Source organism: Bidens hawaiensis, unplaced genomic scaffold, assembly GCF_021521415.1.
Source record: "Bidens hawaiensis isolate Kalapana, Puna unplaced genomic scaffold, B.hawaiensis_p1.1 tig00029992_1, whole genome shotgun sequence".
NCBI lineage: Eukaryota > Viridiplantae > Streptophyta > Magnoliopsida > Asterales > Asteraceae > Bidens > Bidens hawaiensis.
In genome coordinates, this window is record NW_027494992.1 from 86580 (window position 1) to 104772 (window position 18193).

Sequence of the window (18193 nt, forward strand, 5' to 3'; positions counted from 1 at the left end):
GAAATTCATATTAGGCCATCCGTAGTCGATAGTATTTTATGGCGTTTTGAGGCCAAAACTTCGGGGAACACCCCCCGGACGTTTTGGGTGGCATTGTGGAGGTCAACGTTTTGTATACAACATGAGACTGGCTCGAATTTTGAGGGTTTTGTGGGGCGTTTTGGGGACAATTTTCCACCACACCCATTTTTTGCAAAATGCCTAAAAGTTGACTAGGCACTACATGACGCAAAATGCCCAAGCGTGCCTAGTTTTAACTACGCGTACCGGGATGACAAAAATGCCTAAGCCCGACGGGTGTACCTGAAACCCGTCGGCAAATGGGACATGTATACCCGAAACCCGATGGGTACGGGATTAAGATTTAAAAATTTTCGTGGGTACGGCTGGGTATGGGATTAGATGATACTGGACCGATTACTCGAAAATTCATACCTGTTTACCTGAACCATATACCCAAAAAATTCTTGTTATTTCGTATGTTGTGAAGAATGTATATATTAAAAAACTACATAAAATTTATAATGACATTATTTATTTATTATCACGCTTATATACATAGAGTGTAGTGTATTATAATTAAATTTGTAATAATTGTTGTATGAATAAAATGTACAAAATAATTATAATGATAAAAAAATATACTTGAAAGTCCCGGCGATTATACCGATATCTGAAAAATACCCGACGAGTAATGGCTCAGGTATGGACATGAGATTAGCAACACTCGTCCCGAACCCAACCTCTTATCCCTTAATTGAAATGCTATGTTTTTGGAAAGAAACAAGTAACATAAAAACAGAATGTGAAATTGCAAATCCCAACTAGAATCGGTTGATTCCCAATGTCCACTAGTTAACAAACAAACTCGAACCCATCCAAACACAAAACTAAACTTAACTAAACACCATCACCTCTCTCTCTCTACCGGCAATGTCTCATCGGAAGCCTTCCGATAACGGAACTGAAGGCGACGACGAACGCGAAGAAGAAGAAGAAGACACCGAAGAAGAAGAGGATAAGGACGACGAATAGAATGAAGAAGATGAGCCGCGGCTTAAGTACCAGAGAATGGGAGGCACGGTGCCGTCGTTGTTATCGAGTGATGCAGCATCGTGTGTTGCTGTGGCTGAACGCATGATCGCTCTCGGTATTCATGGAGGCTCCGTTCATATCCTCGATTTCCTCGGCAATCAGGTATTTAGGTTTATTTATTCAATCGGTTCATTTTGCGGATATGTTTAGTGTTAATTTAGGTATTTAGGTTTGGAATTCAGGTACGCGGTAGGTTAATTTAGGTTATTTGATTGATTGATTGATAATGAATGAATGAATGAATGAATGATTAGTAGTGTGATATGAGATCTGAAGCTCAATTTCAGTACTGTTGTGATATTTGTAGTTTTAGTAGAAGCTAGGTTCTGTCCATATTCTCGATTTCCTCTGAAAGCAGGTAAGTGCTCGTGTTAGGTTTTGATTATTTCATCCGATTGTTATATGTGTAGTGATAATTTAGGTCTTATAGGTTTGGAATTCGACTACGTGGTGTGTTAATTTAGGTAATTTTGATTGAGTGATTTAATCGTTTGTAGCTTGATACTAGATCTGAAGCTCAATTTCTGTAATATTATACAGTATTGTCGTGATAATTATGATAGTTATAGTTTTAGATGAAGCTCAGATTGTTTCAATTGAGATCATGCTAGAACAAATACCAGATCAATTGGCAAATGCTAAGCTGTGTTCATGATTTCTTTGGGAATCAGGTAAGGTGCTAGCAGTATGCTTTGTTTTGGTTAGGTTTTGATATATTTCAGCCAATCACATCAGAATCGTTATGTGTTCACTGTTAATTTAGGTCTTATAGGTTTGGAATTCAATTACGTGGTATGTTAATTTAGTTTATTTATTAGGTAATTTAGGTTGACTGATTTATTAAGTATTTTAATCATTCGTAGCTTGATACTAGATCTGAAGCTCGGTTTCTGTAATGTAAAGTATTGTTGTGACATTTATAGTTTTAGTAGAAGCATAATTTGCTTGATACGGTGCTCGTTATAGGTTTTGATGTATTTCATCTGATTGCTACGTGTTTGCTGTTAATTTAGGTCTTATAGGTTTGGAATTCAATTACGTGGTGTGTTTATTTAGGTAATTTAGATTGACTGACTGACTGATTGGATGACTAGTAGCTTGATGATACGAGATCTGAAGCTCAATTTCTGTTATATTAAGTTCTGTTGTGATATTTATAGTTTTGGTAGAAGCACATCTATTGGTTTGAATTGAATAGTCTCACCGATCGCATTGTTTGCGATTGTTAGGTGTTTACTGTTTTTAGGTATTTAGGTTTGGAATTTAGTTACACGGTATGCTAATTTAGGTTATTTGATTAAGTGACTGATTGATTGAATGAATTGTTCGTAGTTTGATACGAGATCTATAGTTTCAGTAGAAGCACAAATTGCTTCAAGTGAGATCATACTAGAACAAATACTAGATCAATTGAATATGATAATCAGGTAAGGTGCTCTTTTAGGTTTTGTTCTGATTAAGTTTAATTTATTTCATCTGATTGTTACGTGCTTACTGTTAATTTAGGTCTTAGTAGGTTTGGAATTCGATTAAGCGGTGTGCTAGTTTAGGAAATTTGATTGAGTGATTGATTGAAGCTCAATTTCTGTTATAGTCAGTATTGATGAGATATATATAGATCATATTCTCTATTTCAAAGGGAATCAGGTAAGGTTTTCATGTTATGTAATGGTTAGGCTAGGTTTTGATGTGCTTCATTTGATCGTATTGGTTTATTTTGAGGATTGTTATGTGTTTAGTGTGAATTTAGGTCTTATTCTTATAGGTTTGGAATTTAATTATGATGTATGTTAGTTTAGGTAATTTGATTGACTGTTGATTGGATGATTAGTAGTTTGATATGAGATCTGAAACTCAATTTCTGTGAATTTAGTACTGTTGTGATATTTATAGTTTTGGTAGAAGCACATCTATTGGTTTGAATTGAATTGTTTCACCGATCACATCGGTTAATTTTGTGATTTGTTATGTGTTTAGTGTGGATTTAGGTTTTATATGTTTGGAGTTTAATTAGGATGAGTGTTAGTTTAGGTAATTTGATTGACTGACTGATTGAATGATTCGTAGTGTGATATGAGATCTGAAGCTCAATTTCTGTAATATACAGTATTGCTGTGATAGTTATAGTTTTATTAGAAGCACAGATTGTTCAATTGAGATCATGCTAGAACAAATACCACATTTGATACCAAGATGAACCAATAGGTTGCAATAACTTTGTATATTGATTGAAAGAGAATACATAGGAGCTCATTATAAAGAGCTAAATATTACCATTTGGACCCTCTAGAATTATAAACATAAATTACTTAGTCTAACACCTACTGTTTTAGTTAACTCTGGTAAGCCTAATTGAATATGATCATTTGGATGATCACGGTTCCACTCATATCCTTGATTTCCTAGGGAATCAGGTATGGTGCTCGTGTTAGGTTTTGGTTTGAATTGAATTGAAATGGTCTGCCGATTGAATCGATTTGTTTTGTGATTTGTTGCCTGTTTAGTGTTGATTTAGGTCTTACTAGGTTTGGAATTCAGTTATCGGAAGGTTAATCTAGGTATTTTGATTGACTGATTGAATCGTTTGTAGTTTGATATGAGATCTATAGTTTTAGTAGAACCATAATTTGCATCAATTTTGAGATCAGGCTAAAACAAATACCACATCTATTGGCAAATACTAGGTTCCGTTCATATTCTTGATTTCCTCGGGAATCAGGTAAGGTGTTCGTGTTATGCTTTGTTTCAATTAGGTTTTGAGATATTTCATCTGATCGCATCGGTTAACTTTGCAAATTGTTATGTGTTTACAGTTAGAGGCGTTAAGAGGTTTGGAATTCAATTACGTGGTATGTTAGTTTAGGACTTCAGGTAATTTGATTAACTGACTGATTGATTGAATCATTCGTAGCTTGATACGAGATCTGAAGCTCAATTTCTGTAATATTCTGTATTGTCGTGACATTTAGAGTTTTAGTAGAAGCACAAATTGCCTCAATTGAGATCATGCTAGAAGCCTAGAACAAATACAGATCAATTGCAAATGCTAGGTGTCCTAGTTGACTCTTGTATACCTGATTGAATATGATCATTTGGATGGAGGCTTTTTGGATAATTTGATGTTATTAATGGGTTAGGGCATTAGTTCATGAAGAAAAGAGGGTGTGATTGAGACACTTAACTGTTAAAGGGATACAGTAATGATCAAAGCACTCAAATGCATGAATTTTGAATGTGGATGAAGATGTTTATATGATTATTGTGCAGCCTATATGTTTAAGTAGTTGACTGTGGACCAATGTTCAGACTTAAATAAAGTCAACTTTAGGGTAACTTGACCAACTGGTGATCTTGTGTGTCTTCATCTATGTTGTATTAGATAACACTGTTCATTGCATCACATCCCATATTACAACCATTCATCTTCTTTAGGAATTTGTATGTGAAAACATTATTCATGCACATCAAGATGACACAGAATAAAAGTTCTGCTATTACTTTACATCATAATTACCATCAAGTTAACTTTCTAATAGATACGTGTCCTTTGAATGAGAAGACTTGTAGCATTTATTGCCTGTAGCTCACAAGAAATGAACATATAGTTATATGCTGTTAACTTATTGATGAATTTTTTTTTTCTATATCTATCATCCCACTTGAGCTCTAATTAATGTTTATTTGAAATTTGAATACTATTTCTTCATGTTTAAATCTCTATGTATCTGATGTTCTTGACAGATTAAGGAATTCAGGGCTCATACTGCTGCGGTCAATGATCTTTGCTTTGACTTGGAGGGGGAATTCATTGGAAGCTGTTCAGATGACGGGTCTGTTGTAATTATCAGTCTTTTCACAGATGAGAAACTCAAATTTGAGTATCATCGCCCTATGAAGGCTATTGCACTAGATCCAGATTATGCAAGAAAAGCTTCTAGAAGATTCGTTGCTGGTGGTTTGGCTGGAAACCTGTATTTTAATGTTAAAAAATGGTTAGGCTACCGTGATCAGGTATCTTGTTTTCCATTTTATCTTTATGTCATTCTTTTAGTCTTCTGAACTAAAAAACAACTGCATCTTTTTGCATAGGTTTTACACTCTGGAGAAGGTCCAATTCATGCAGTGAAATGGAGAAAAGTTTAATTGCATGGGCTAATGATGCTGGAGTAAAAGTTTACGATGCTGCTAATGATCAACGTGTTATATTTATTGAAAGGCCGAAAGGAAGCCCACGGCCTGGGCTTCTTCTTCCCCACTTAGTTTGGCAAGTAAGCGAAACAGTTAGCATTTATGGTATTATTTCATAAGTGACAATACACTAGTTACTTGTGGTTACTGTATTTAAAGTTTAAGCCATGTTGTTTGATGATATTCAGGATGATGCTCTTCTTGTTATTGGTTGGGGTGCAGCTATAAAAATTGCTTCAATAAAAACTAATCAGGCCAGAGGGGTAAATGGATCATATAGGCAAATTACAACCTCCAACATGAACCAAGTTGATATTGTGGCATCTTTTCAAACCAGTTATTTTATATCGGGAGTTGCTCCGTTTGGTGACTCTTTGGTTGTTTTAGCTTATATACCCGGGGAAGAAGATGGAGAGAAGGAATTTAGTAGCAGTGTTCCATCATGACAGGTAATTATCACGAAAAATTGAGAATAAGATGAAAAGACAATAATATGTGTGAATCTTCTTTAAGCAGGGAAATGCACAAAGACCAGAAGTGCATGTTGTGACATGGAACAATGATGAGTTGGCGACAGATGCGTTACCTGTGCTTGGATTTGAGCATTACAAGGTGAAAGATTATTCTCTAGCTCATGTTCCTTTCACAGGTACATGTTCATGCTCATTTCTAGTTATTATAATAACACAAGATACTTACAAGCTTTAAATGTAGGTAGCAGCTATGCAGGGGGTCAATGGGCAGCTGGTGATGAACCATTATACTATGTTGTGTCCCCAAAAGATGTAGTTATTGCCAAACCTAGGTAGGTAACAATTTTTAATTTTTTTTTGCCATTGTTTGTCACATATGAAGTATGCGTGTAATATTATCCAATTTTATATGATGATATGCTTCTGATTGCAGGGACGCAGAAGATCATATTAATTGGCTTCTTCAACACGGATGGCACGAGAAAGCTTTAGCTGCTGTTGAAGCTGGTCAAGGACGTAGTGAGCTTCTTGATGAGGTATTTTCTTTAAATTCCTTGAAGTTTATCAATATTTTTCGTCTGTTCATTTTACGTAGGACCTAGAGCTGTAAACGAACCGTATGACACCTTGTTCATTTCGTTCGTTAAGCATTTATCAGCCAAACGAACAGTTCATGAACACATAATCGAATGGAACTTCTTGTCCGTGCTCGTTCACTAAGGAAATGATTTTGTTCGTCTTCATTCATTAATTCGATAACGAACACAAATAGAACATATATTAATTTGAACATAAAAATCAACATTCTTAAACTCTAGTATTAGGTATAATCATATAAGGTTAAGCACTTGACATAACTATTCGAAAAAACTTGACATAATATACTTAAAATAAAAAAATATAAAAAACTCTTTAATGACCAAACATAAACAAACGAACATGAACAAGCATTACGCACGTAAATGAAAGAACATAAACGGACACGAACGTTCATGAACACAGCCCTAGTAAAACCTGTAACTATTTAAAGTTACTGAACTTGCCTAGTCAGCATGTAGGGTAACAACTTCAAACATTTATCTTTTTAGTACATGTACATATAGTTTTTATCTAACAATAACTTGCATAAATATTAGGTGGGGTCAAGATATCTGGATCATTTGATTGTAGAAAGGAAGTATGCTGAAGCAGCATCTTTATGTCCCAAAGTGCTGAGAGGTTCTGCAACGGCATGGGAGAGGTAGGATGTCATATTCCCTTTAAATGAAATCACAAATTACATGTTTTTCCTATAATATTTATTATTTAAAACGTTTAATTTTCGCAGATGGGTTTTCCACTTTGCTCATCTCCGTCAGCTTCCCGTTCTGGTTCCATACATTCCAACCGAGAATCCAGTACTACGTGATACTGCTTATGAGGTATGTGATAAACTTAATGCATAAACTTTACAATCATATTAATTGATTGCTGTGGTGGTTTTAATACGTTTAAAAATTGCAGGTTGCTCTTGTGACTCTGGCAACAATTCCGTCATCACATAAGGATCTTTTATCTGCTGTGAAATCTTGGCCACCTGCAATATACTCTGCATTACCAGTCATTGCAGCAATAGAGCCCCAACTTAGCACGTCATCCATGATTGACGAACTCAAAGAGGTAAGAGCATGCATAATTGTTACAACGTGTGCACATTTGAACTATATATTACGCATACTAAATCTCTCAGATATATGATATGTTAGGCACTTGCAGTGTTGTATGAAATTGCTGGACAGTATGAGAAAGCTTTTGCAATTTATGCTGATGTAAGTGCTCACATATATTGCATTTTATGCTGCTTTGTAAATGTCATTAACTTGTTTGCATTTTTCGAAATTCTGTTTTCAGCTTATGAAACCAGATATCTTTGAGTTTATCGAGAAGCATAACTTGCATGATGTCATTCGTGAAAAGGTGCGAGGGGATTCTTATCTTACATGCTTTCTATCTATTTGTTTGAACAACTGATTTGTGACTGTTTTATATATTATCTACAGGTGGTCCAGCTAATGCAGATTGATCATAGACATGCGGTTTCACTGCTAGTCCAATACCGGGACATAATTACCCCTGCTGAAGTTGTTTCCCAGCTTCTGGCTTCAAAAACACAATGTGATTCCAGATATTATCTATATGAGTATTTGCATTCACTATTCGAAGCTAATCCACATGCTGGCAGAGATTTTCATGACATGCAGGTGTCATGCTTTATTCAAAAGATTACATTATGTTTTTCATATATATATTCTTTTGTAATTAATGAATTTTTTTTCTTTAGGTGGAGCTTTATGCAGAATATGATCAAAAAATGCTACTTCCATTTCTTCGTAGTAGTCAACATTATATGCTCGAAAAGGTTTACTAAAATTAATGTCTACAATTTTTTGCATTCCATTATTTGTTTTTTGATGCTAACAAAAGTTGTTTTTAGGCATATGAAGTTTGTGTTAACAAAAATTTACTAAGTGAGCAAGTTTTCATTCTCGGAAGAATGGGAAACACAAAACAAGCACTTGCTGTTATTATCGACAAACAAGGGGATATAGAAGAGGTTTTTGATTTTTAAATTTTGTTTTATTTCTCGTTTCGGAAAAGTGATATAACATAACTTTTTTACAGGCTGTTGAATTTGTCAGTATGCAGCATGACGACGACCTGTGGGAAGAACTTATTAGACAATGCATTAATAAACCCGAAATGGTATGAGTAAACCTTAAAACCTTATAAAAGATTAGATTTAAGTAACAATATAATATACTCATCGTTCTTTGTTAGGTTGGTGTATTGTTAGAGCATACTGTCGGCAATCTTGACCCCCTTTATATAGTCAACATTGTACCTAATGGCTTGGAAATCCCTCGGTTAGTATTAATTATTAGTTATTGCTTACTTTGATGTTGTTATTTATTAATCGTCAGATGCATTTATATTTTGGATTATTTGATCCGTTAATTACAGGCTGAGGGATCATTTAGTCAAGATTATCACAGATTACAGGACCGAAACTTCTCTGAGACACGGTTGTAATGATATACTCAAGGTATTGGTTTTGTTATCATACTTAACAAGTTAACATTATAATATTATGATATTATCGAGTTGAGTGTCATTTTCATACCCAAGGTTTGGCCAACTACGCAACTTTAGTACCTTTTTTAAATTTCTTGCAAATCAACACTTTACCTTTCCGAAATCATGCTATTTTAGTACTTTTTGTCAACCCCGTCTGTTTTTTCCGTTAAGTCGGGGGTAAAATAGTAATTTTTTATTTCTCATTTATTTTAACCCTGTGGTAAAAATAAATGAATCGAACTACTTTTTTTAACAAAAATAAACAAACTGAACTACCTTTTTAACAAAAAATAAATGAACCGAACCACTTTTTTTTAACAAAAATAAGCAGACTGAACTATTTTTCAACGAAAAAAAGAATCGAACCACGCTTTTAACTTTTAAGATTCGTACTACTTTTTTTTTTTTAAAAAAAAGTGGTTCGGTTTGTTTACTTTTGTTAAAAATAAGTGGTTGGATCGTTTATTTTTTGTTAAAAAGTAGTTCGGTTCATTTATTTTTTACCATAGTGTTAAAATAAATGAGAAATAAAAACAAAATTACTATTTTAGTACTAAAATAGCATGATTTTGTTGAAGTCAGGTGTTGATTTGCAAAAAAATTAAAATATGTACTAAAGTTGCGTAGTTGGCCAAACCTCATGTACGAAAACGACACAGTTAACTCTAATCTTATCTTTGAAATATTGTTAATATGTTAATGTGATATTGTCAGGCGGATATTGTCAACCTTTTGGTAAAATATTACAAAGAAGCAAGACGAGCAATATACCTCAGCAACGAAGAAACAGAATCACGTTCCAACATGAATGATGGCAATAATCCAATGGAGCGAGCCCCCGTGCTAAAATCCATGGACGCCAAATCAAAGACCTGAGCGGGTGGAAGATGCTGCATATGCTTCGACCCCTTGTCGATTCAGGGCGCATCCGTTATGGTGTTCTTTTGTTGTCACGCATACCACTTGCATTGTTTAATGGATTCCACTAATAGTATTACTACCAAAAAGGGGTCGGGAGCTGTGTCTGGTAACTCATATACTAACGGGGATTATATGGAGGATGAAGAAGATGAAAACGACCAAGATACCCCTTCGGGAGGCTCTCGGATGCGATGCGTGTTGTGTACCACGGCCGCTGCTGGTTGATTTAGTTTGTGGATGTGTTTGTTCTTTTATTCATGGTTGTGTAGTGCTTGTATATTAATGTATTGGTGTTATTTAATGGTGGTGGAATGTAAGTGGTGAGGAAATAAGGCTTTTTGTTGTTTAATTTGAGAGATGGACTCTGTGAGAAGTTGTGGATGTGTTTATGGACTTGGTTACTATGATAATATTCTTGAATCATTTACAGGTACAACAGATTACATGTAAATATTCATGTGTTCGTTGTAACTAAACCCGTCATGCTTGTTTTTTCTGTTTTTGTGTTGGTGCCGTTTGGTTATGAGTCAATCGAATCTATAATCGTTTTTTCATTGTTATTTTGGTGTACTCTCAAATATCATCTTTTGGTTGTTGATCTCAACTAACGAATTGGGTGATAACGATCCCAACTTTGATCATATTTGTTCCCAGCGGCTCGTAACTAACAGAATGCTAACGTTGTTAGTTGTAAATCCTCGGAAAAACGTTTTTAGCTGGAAAATACTCAAATTTTTTTTTTAGGAAAACACAACATTTTTATCCAAAACATCTTTGTATCCTTAATGGACCTTTAGGAACCTTTTTCTAGTAAAAGCTTCAATTATTGAGGTCATCGGAAATATAGAACCATTGCGGTTGGTGGTAAGTCAGTTAGTGGTGGTGTTCAGGTTGAGTTTATTGTCAAAAAATGCGACTTTTCTGGCTAAAAACGTTTTTCTGGCGACCTCCAACTAACGACGTTAGCATTCTGCTAGTCGCGGACCGTTGGAAACAAATATGAAAAAAGGTGGGATCGTTATCAGTCACAATTCATTAGTTGGGACCGGTGACAACCAAAAGATGGTAATTGGGATTAATAAAAACCAATAAATCTATTTATTTGTTATAAACAATTTAATTTTTGCTCGTTATAAGTGAGACTGTTCGGTATATTTGAAGGCATAATCGAGCTAAAAAACCGTTATTTCTTATGTTTAAATTGCCTCAAATATTGCTTTGCCAACAATGACAGATGATTCTATATTTAAGGAATAAGCTGTCCTATGTTACACACAACAAGAGAAACAACTATAAATCCTAAACAAACTCTTTTCCACTAAAACTAAACATATGAATTTAAAAAATGAGACAAAATCATTTCTGATACTAGCCTTGATCTCCATGCTCCTAGGAACATTTGTTACTGCAATACGTACCACTAGACCGCGATTAAGCATTGTGAATGAAAAGCCGGTTTATTATCCAAAGGACGTGCCCCTAACACCTGATTTTGTGTTCTATAACTATACACAAACTCTTGATCATTTCAACTATAAACCCGAAAGTTACATGACTTTCCAACAACGATATATAGTCAATTCCAAGTATTGGGGCGGGCCCAATACGAGTTCTCCAATCTTTGTTTACATGGGTGCTGAGATAGATGTTACTATTGAAGTGTCTGTGGCGGGATTTTTTCTAATCCTTGCTTCACGGTTCCATGGTCTCTTAGTGTATATAGAGGTAAGTCTTTATATGCATGTTTCATTGAACAACACCATGAACAACTCGTTAGAAGGTCTCTGGCCGAAGCCTCATGTGCATGTCCTGACTATATTGAAAATATAATATAAAAATGTCTAATTTGCAGCATCGATACTATGGAACTTCAATGCCATTTGGATCGAAAGACGAAGCATATAAGGATGCCAATAGTCTTGGATTCTTTAGCTCGGAACAAACATTAGCAGACTATGCTCAAATAATCCTTAATCTTAAACAAAAATTATCTGCTATAAATTGTCCCGTTATAGTTGTTGGAGGATCCTACGGTGGAAGTAAGTTATATTTAGAGGTCTAAACTAAACAAGTTCCGCTCATTTATTATTTTCTTTATTATATTTACGTATAACTATTTTTATATATACTTAAACGTAATTTATTTTTTTGGGTTTAGTGTTAGCCTCGTGGTTTCGATTGAAATATCCACACATAGCATATGGTGCATTGGCAGTATCTGCCCCAAGTCTCTATTTTAAGGATCTCACTCCTGAAAATGGTTATGCTCTAGTGGTGTCTAATGATTTCAATGTAAGCAAACCAAACAATTAACTTAGATATATTATATGGAGATATCATTGATGCAACTTTTAATGCACAGAGTACAAGTGAGACTTGCTACAAAACCATTAAAGAGTCTTGGGCTGAAATTGATAGAGTTGCTGCTCAGCCCAATGGGCTTTTGACCCTTTCTCAAATATTCAACACTTGCTTGTAAGTTTAGTTGCTACAGCCTACATGCGACCCTACCTGTACTTGGAACAGTATCCGATTTATACCCATAAATACCCGGTACCTGTAGGGTATGGATAGGTATTCATTTTAAGCTCAATACCCGTACTTGGAACAGTATCCGATTTATACCCATAAATACCCGGAACCTGTCCTACCTTATACTTATACCCGGTTATACCCGACACCAATTTTTTAATACCCGAAATAATATATGAGGTTTTATAGTATATTTTTATGTTTACTTCACAACTTCTATGTTTTAATTTTTTAAAAATGCGTATTATAAATTGAGTGAATTTATGGTATTTGTAATATATTTTAATTACTTTTATAAATTACAAAGCAACTTTAATTTTTAAACGAATTTAAATATGTATAAAGTTACAAATTTAAGACCGGGTAATAATACCCGGTCTTACCTGGTTTCAATACTTGGTTATAGCCGAACCCATCATACCCTATCGGTACATAGAGTTGAGTTTTTCTCCTCAATGCCCTACCCGAACCCTCTCAACACCCGATTTTTCAATAACCAATCATACCCGAAACCGGTTCCATACCCTGAACCGCGTATTAGAAAACCTTATTTGTGCACCTCATTACATCCTTGCATAATCTTCCAATATTATTTTTCAAAAATTATTTTTTGTAAGTTTAGTTGCTACATACACTTGCTTGTATGGTATTCACATACATTATTGATTATCCCTTTCAACAAACATCCAGTATTATTTTTTCAACTTTGCTAGTTATATTTTATCTCAATTTTTATATATTTTTTTGCCGAAGACCGTTAAACACATCGCAGGAGCTCAAGGACAATTTGGAGCATCTATATGATGGTATAGCTCAGTATAACGAAGATAATTCCCTATACACGTTTTGCAATGCATCTGATACAACCGATAATGAGTACATTCTCAATAAAATCACGGCTGGATACAAAGCGGTTCATGGACAACGTTGTAAGAGTTTTCCCTTATAGCCTAAGCAAAGATTTCGGATGGGATTGGCAGGTAGACGTGTTGAAAGTTATATAAAAAGCTATCCACGCCTTTAACTTTTTTCCCCTTATATATGAACATGTTTTTTTAAATTTTAATCGTATATTATAACACACTTTTCAATTTTTTTTGTCGATAAATAACTATAAGCCTGTTATGCATGATTAAAAATATTGTATACATCAGTAACTAATGTTAGACGTAATTTGACACCACGTGTGTATAATGTAAAGTATGTAACATGCTATATTTGTGTTATATGTAGTCGTGTACCGAAATGGTGATGCCAATGGGTTGTGGTGACAATGAAACGATGTTTCAAGCGAAGCCGTTCGATATGGCTAACTTTACAAAAGAATGTGAGCAAGTGTTTGGTGTTACACCAAGACCTTATTGGGCACCAATAGAGTTTGGAGGCTATGTAAGTTAACATTTTATTTTGTTTTCTTTTGTTGATCTTGCTCTAGAAATTTTAGATTTATATGTTTGGCAGGATATTAAAAATGTGTTGAACAAATTTGCAAGAAACATTATATTTTCTAATGGGTTACGAGACCCTTATAGCTCAGGAGGGTAAGAAACATGACTTTGTTCGTACGTTTATACAGTTCTAAAATTACTTGTAACTAATAAAAGGATTTTTTTTTTTATTTTTTTTACAATGACAGAGTTCTTCAAAACATATCAGACACTATAGTTGCTCTTTATACACAAGAAGGTATCAAAGCAAGAAGTTTTATTTACCCCCCCCCCCTTTTGCGGTATCACCAATGGTGTAGAACTCATTAAGCGCTAGTCGGGCGGTGGGGTAAGGACTAATGATTAGTTAGATTGCGATTTACACCTAATTTTTCAAATATACATACATACCTATACACAATTTAATATATATACTTTTAAATTATTTTGACCAAATAGGGATTAATCGCTAATCGGTGACCAGTCGGTCAGTACAAACTAGCAATTAATCAGGGATTAATCGACATCTAGGCGGGATTTTTACAACCAAAAAACTAATCATATTATTAATTATATGCGTTGTGTGGAAATGATAATTAGGTCATCATTGCTGGGATTTGCATGCTCCAATGGATAGTGATCCGGAATGGTTGATTGTACAAAGAATGAAAGAGATTAAAGTCATAGAAGGATGGCTAGCAATGTACCCACATCCTTAATATCAATATTGTCCCACAAGATGTATATTATTGTTTCATAATATAAAAGTTTGGAGCTTGGAAATAGAGTAAACTGTAGTTTCCGTCCCTGTGGTTTGCCCAAATCTACGATTTTAGTTCAATAGTTTCAAATTTGCGATTTTCATCCATGTGGTTTATTTCATTTGCAATTAAACCGATCACACTAACCTCGTTAAGTCTGGCCGTTCACGTGAGGGGAAGTTTTGTCATTTTTCTCCCAAAATAACCCCAGTTCTAATTCGCAAGCCCCCCCCCCCCCCCCCACACACACACACATGTGAGTCTGAGGTTTATTTGGGAGAAAAAAGAGGACAAAAATGCCTCTCACGTGAGCGGCACGCTGATGGGTTGAACGGCCAGACTTAACGCGGATAGTGGGATTGGGTTTAATGCAAGTGACATGAAATCACAGGGACGAAAATCGCAAATTTGAAACTATTGGACTAAAACCGCAGATTTGGACAAACCACATGGACAAAAACCACAGTTTACTCCCGGAAATATAAAATAAGTCAAATACTATTAAAGCCTTACACAAAAACACATATCCTTGAATAGTTAAGTCTGGAAGCACAAAAATTATAAACTTCAGAATCCCAAAAGGATGAACATTAACAAGATGATGGAACCTGAAATAATTAAAAGCAGTGTATTAAAAACCGGGTTCATGCATTAGGCCGGTATTTTGATCCCAGTATTTTTGGGCGGTTTGCTAGAACATTGAACCGTCGGTTTTTTCTAACATACCAGTTTAAACTAGCAAACCGGTTTTAAGCCCAAGATATTTTTAACATTTTGCAGCCCGTATTTATTAAAAATTACTTTTAACCTAGCGTTTAATATTGAAACGGGTAAGCTTTTGGATTACTTTTTGAAAACCGAGTGCTTTTGTATTATTTTTTTATTATGGATTAACTTTTGGATTATATTTCATTATGGAATCATATACTTTTGGGCTATTTTTTTAGTTGAAGTTGCACTTATATAAAATTATAAGGTAAACTATTCAACCCGGTTACCGGTTATACCATTTTTTAACCCAGTCCGGTACGAGTTAAAAACAGGTTTTTAAAACATTGAATAAAAGTACAAGTTTTTAACATAATACGAATAATTTCTTTTATCGTAACTCGTATAATATCATAATTAATATATAGTGACGGTAATAAAAAGCTACGAAAAATCAAAAACTTACAATTTGTCATCAAGGCGGACGTGGTGCGATAGCAAGTTCACTTATTATCACATTGGATCTTCAAATGATCCGCCATAACACCCATGCTAGCTTCAGCCTCAGCACACAGACTAGAAAAACTTACTTCCAACTTAGCCCAATGCGACGCAGGCAGCTTTGTGACTACTCCTTCAATCTTCCGCAGCACTGAAATTGCCCGACCAGTATTTTTAAACCCTTTCTTGAACTGCTCATTGATGCGTGTCATCCGTTCAAGATGACACTTCACATTTGTGTCAACTTCAACTTGCTCCGTGTGGTTCTTCAATGGTTCCTTGCGTTTCTTGGCACGAGCTGTTTTTGGTTCACTATTCTTTTTCCACTGATCTAGTAGCGCCTGCAATTCTCTCATAAGGTTTCGTGCTGATGCAACATTCATCACAGCTCTAGCCTCCTGCATGGAGAGAGGGTGTTGTCGTCCAGAGATACCTCCATCTAGACAACAACGCACTTGTTTGGATTGCTTGTTTAATGCCAATAAAAGATAGGACTTTATGGATAAGATCATCTAGCAAGTTGCTTAGTCTGTCGCGTTCAACGCTCCTGGTTTTACAACGCCTAGCCATTCTCTCCTAACCCAAAGACATTAGAATCTTGTTACAACACAAATAAAACACAAAGTGTGAACACAGTAAAGAATAAGCAAAACTCCAAACTGTAAACGAACCGAGCGTTCCGTGCACTGTTCGTGAACCGTTCGGCAGGAAGTTCGTTTATTTATAAACGAACGAACATGAACAAAAAGTTTGTGTTCGTTCGTTCATTTATGTTCGTTTATGTGTTAATATAGAATATAATAGAGGACTTATATTAAGCATTTATATATATTATTGTAATTAGCATTTATAAATGTTTAATATAAGTCTATTAGAATAATTTAGTATTTGTTAGATGAGTCATCTACTTAACGGTTTTATATTTGTTCATTTGTGTTAATTTATGTTCTTTCATGTTTGTTTGTGTTCATTTACATTTGTTTATATATATGTTCATTTATATATGTTTATATATATATGTTCGTTTGTCTTTGTTTAGGTATGTTCATTTATGTTCATGAACTGTTCGTTTAGACTTTAAACAAACAAACTTAAACGAACACGAACATGTTTAATTTTTAAATAAACGAACACGAACACATACTATGTGTTCGATTAAGTGCTCGTGTTTGTTCGGTTCGTTTACATGCCTAAATAAGCCCGTGCATCATTTCAAAGAAGAGCATATCTTGCGTCATTCATAATTTTTTTATTTTTTAAAATCCAACTATATATCTCATTAAAAAGCAAAGTTTACATCAATACAGAAGGCAAACGGGCAACAAGCTGCGCAGCTAGCCCTTTTCGGATAGCAAAACTAGGGGTGTGCACAGTTAAGTTATTAGCCTCCACCGTATTAACCAATGGGTTTTTCAAATAATCTGTTTGGTTAATAACCAAAATCAAAATTGGGCTAAAATATTTACTCATAATTACGTAAAATGGATGCGTAAATACATGAAATGAAGGTATAAAAGCTAGAAATATATGAAAACATTAAATGGTTTGGTTAATTTCGGTTAACCTAGGGTAAAGAAAAAATAACGATTTTCGGTTAACTTCAGCTTCGGTTCTGTCAGTTTTCGTTTAAAAAATCATTCATAGAACGTGGGGTCATGAAATTTCTATTCATGAGACGTCAGACACGACTAAGTACAGCCTTAGTTTCATAAAATAAATGTAGATGAAACTAAACACACAACACTGATCTTAGTTTAGAAGCTTTAAAGCTTTAATTAGTTCGGATGAATGTGAAATGTGCCAACGCAAATGCATAATAATAATAATAATAATAATAATAATAATATAAACCTGAAAACCCCAAATCTGGTTTAGGTAAGGAAAGAAGGAGAAGAGCGTACACGGTGTTGCGGCGTGTTGCTGGCCGCTTATTTAAAATGTTAGGGGCGCAAACAACTTAACAAGATGTGAGCTACTCAGAGCTTGGACGGATAATAAACTCAAAATGAGTTATGCGCTAATTATTTTTTGAGTTGAAGTTATGTTTAGTTTATATGATATCACAATTTAAACTATTAACTCGGTTGAACCTCTCGGTACAACCCGGTTCAACCGATTGTACAATTTTTTAGCCAGATCCAGTACGAGTTAAATACCGGTTTTTAAAACACTGGCCAAGACTATGTGTGGTGGGACGTATTGAGAGCAATATCGCCCAATGAATCTACAAGCAAATAAGTAATTCATTTATCAATATTGAAAATAATAGTGTCAAATTGTCGGTGGATTAACAAGCCAACCATGTTAAGATAGAGGTGTAAACGAGTTGAACTGCTTGAAAGCTACTCAAGATTTGATTGATTAAAAGTTTTTAATGAGTCCAGTCTTGAGCTAAAGCCAAACCCAAGCTTCAAATAATGCTTGTTTAGTTAACTAGCCTTGTGTAGTTAAGTTTTAACTCTTTTAGACTTTT

General features: G+C 34.7%; 2 pseudogenes across 2 annotated transcripts; both read left to right on the plus strand.

Annotated features, from left to right (window-relative positions):
• The first annotated feature begins 917 nt into the window (after positions 1 to 917).
• On the plus strand, positions 918 to 10255 carry LOC143579830 (vacuolar protein sorting-associated protein 41 homolog; annotated as a pseudogene). The gene is made up of 19 exons (XR_013143538.1): positions 918 to 1197; positions 4837 to 5106; positions 5185 to 5363; positions 5472 to 5732; positions 5800 to 5932; positions 5998 to 6088; positions 6190 to 6292; positions 6893 to 6996; positions 7084 to 7177; positions 7260 to 7415; positions 7502 to 7564; positions 7647 to 7712; positions 7796 to 7996; positions 8077 to 8154; positions 8230 to 8349; positions 8418 to 8498; positions 8574 to 8659; positions 8757 to 8838; positions 9585 to 10255. The product of XR_013143538.1 is annotated as a vacuolar protein sorting-associated protein 41 homolog (transcript).
• An 897-nt stretch (positions 10256 to 11152) lies between these two features.
• On the plus strand, positions 11153 to 14469 carry LOC143579847 (uncharacterized; annotated as a pseudogene). Its single transcript, XR_013143540.1, has 9 exons — positions 11153 to 11516; positions 11644 to 11830; positions 11950 to 12083; positions 12154 to 12266; positions 13077 to 13303; positions 13557 to 13712; positions 13785 to 13864; positions 13960 to 14009; positions 14351 to 14469. The product of XR_013143540.1 is annotated as an uncharacterized LOC143579847 (transcript).
• Positions 14470 to 18193: the final 3724 nt, after the last annotated feature.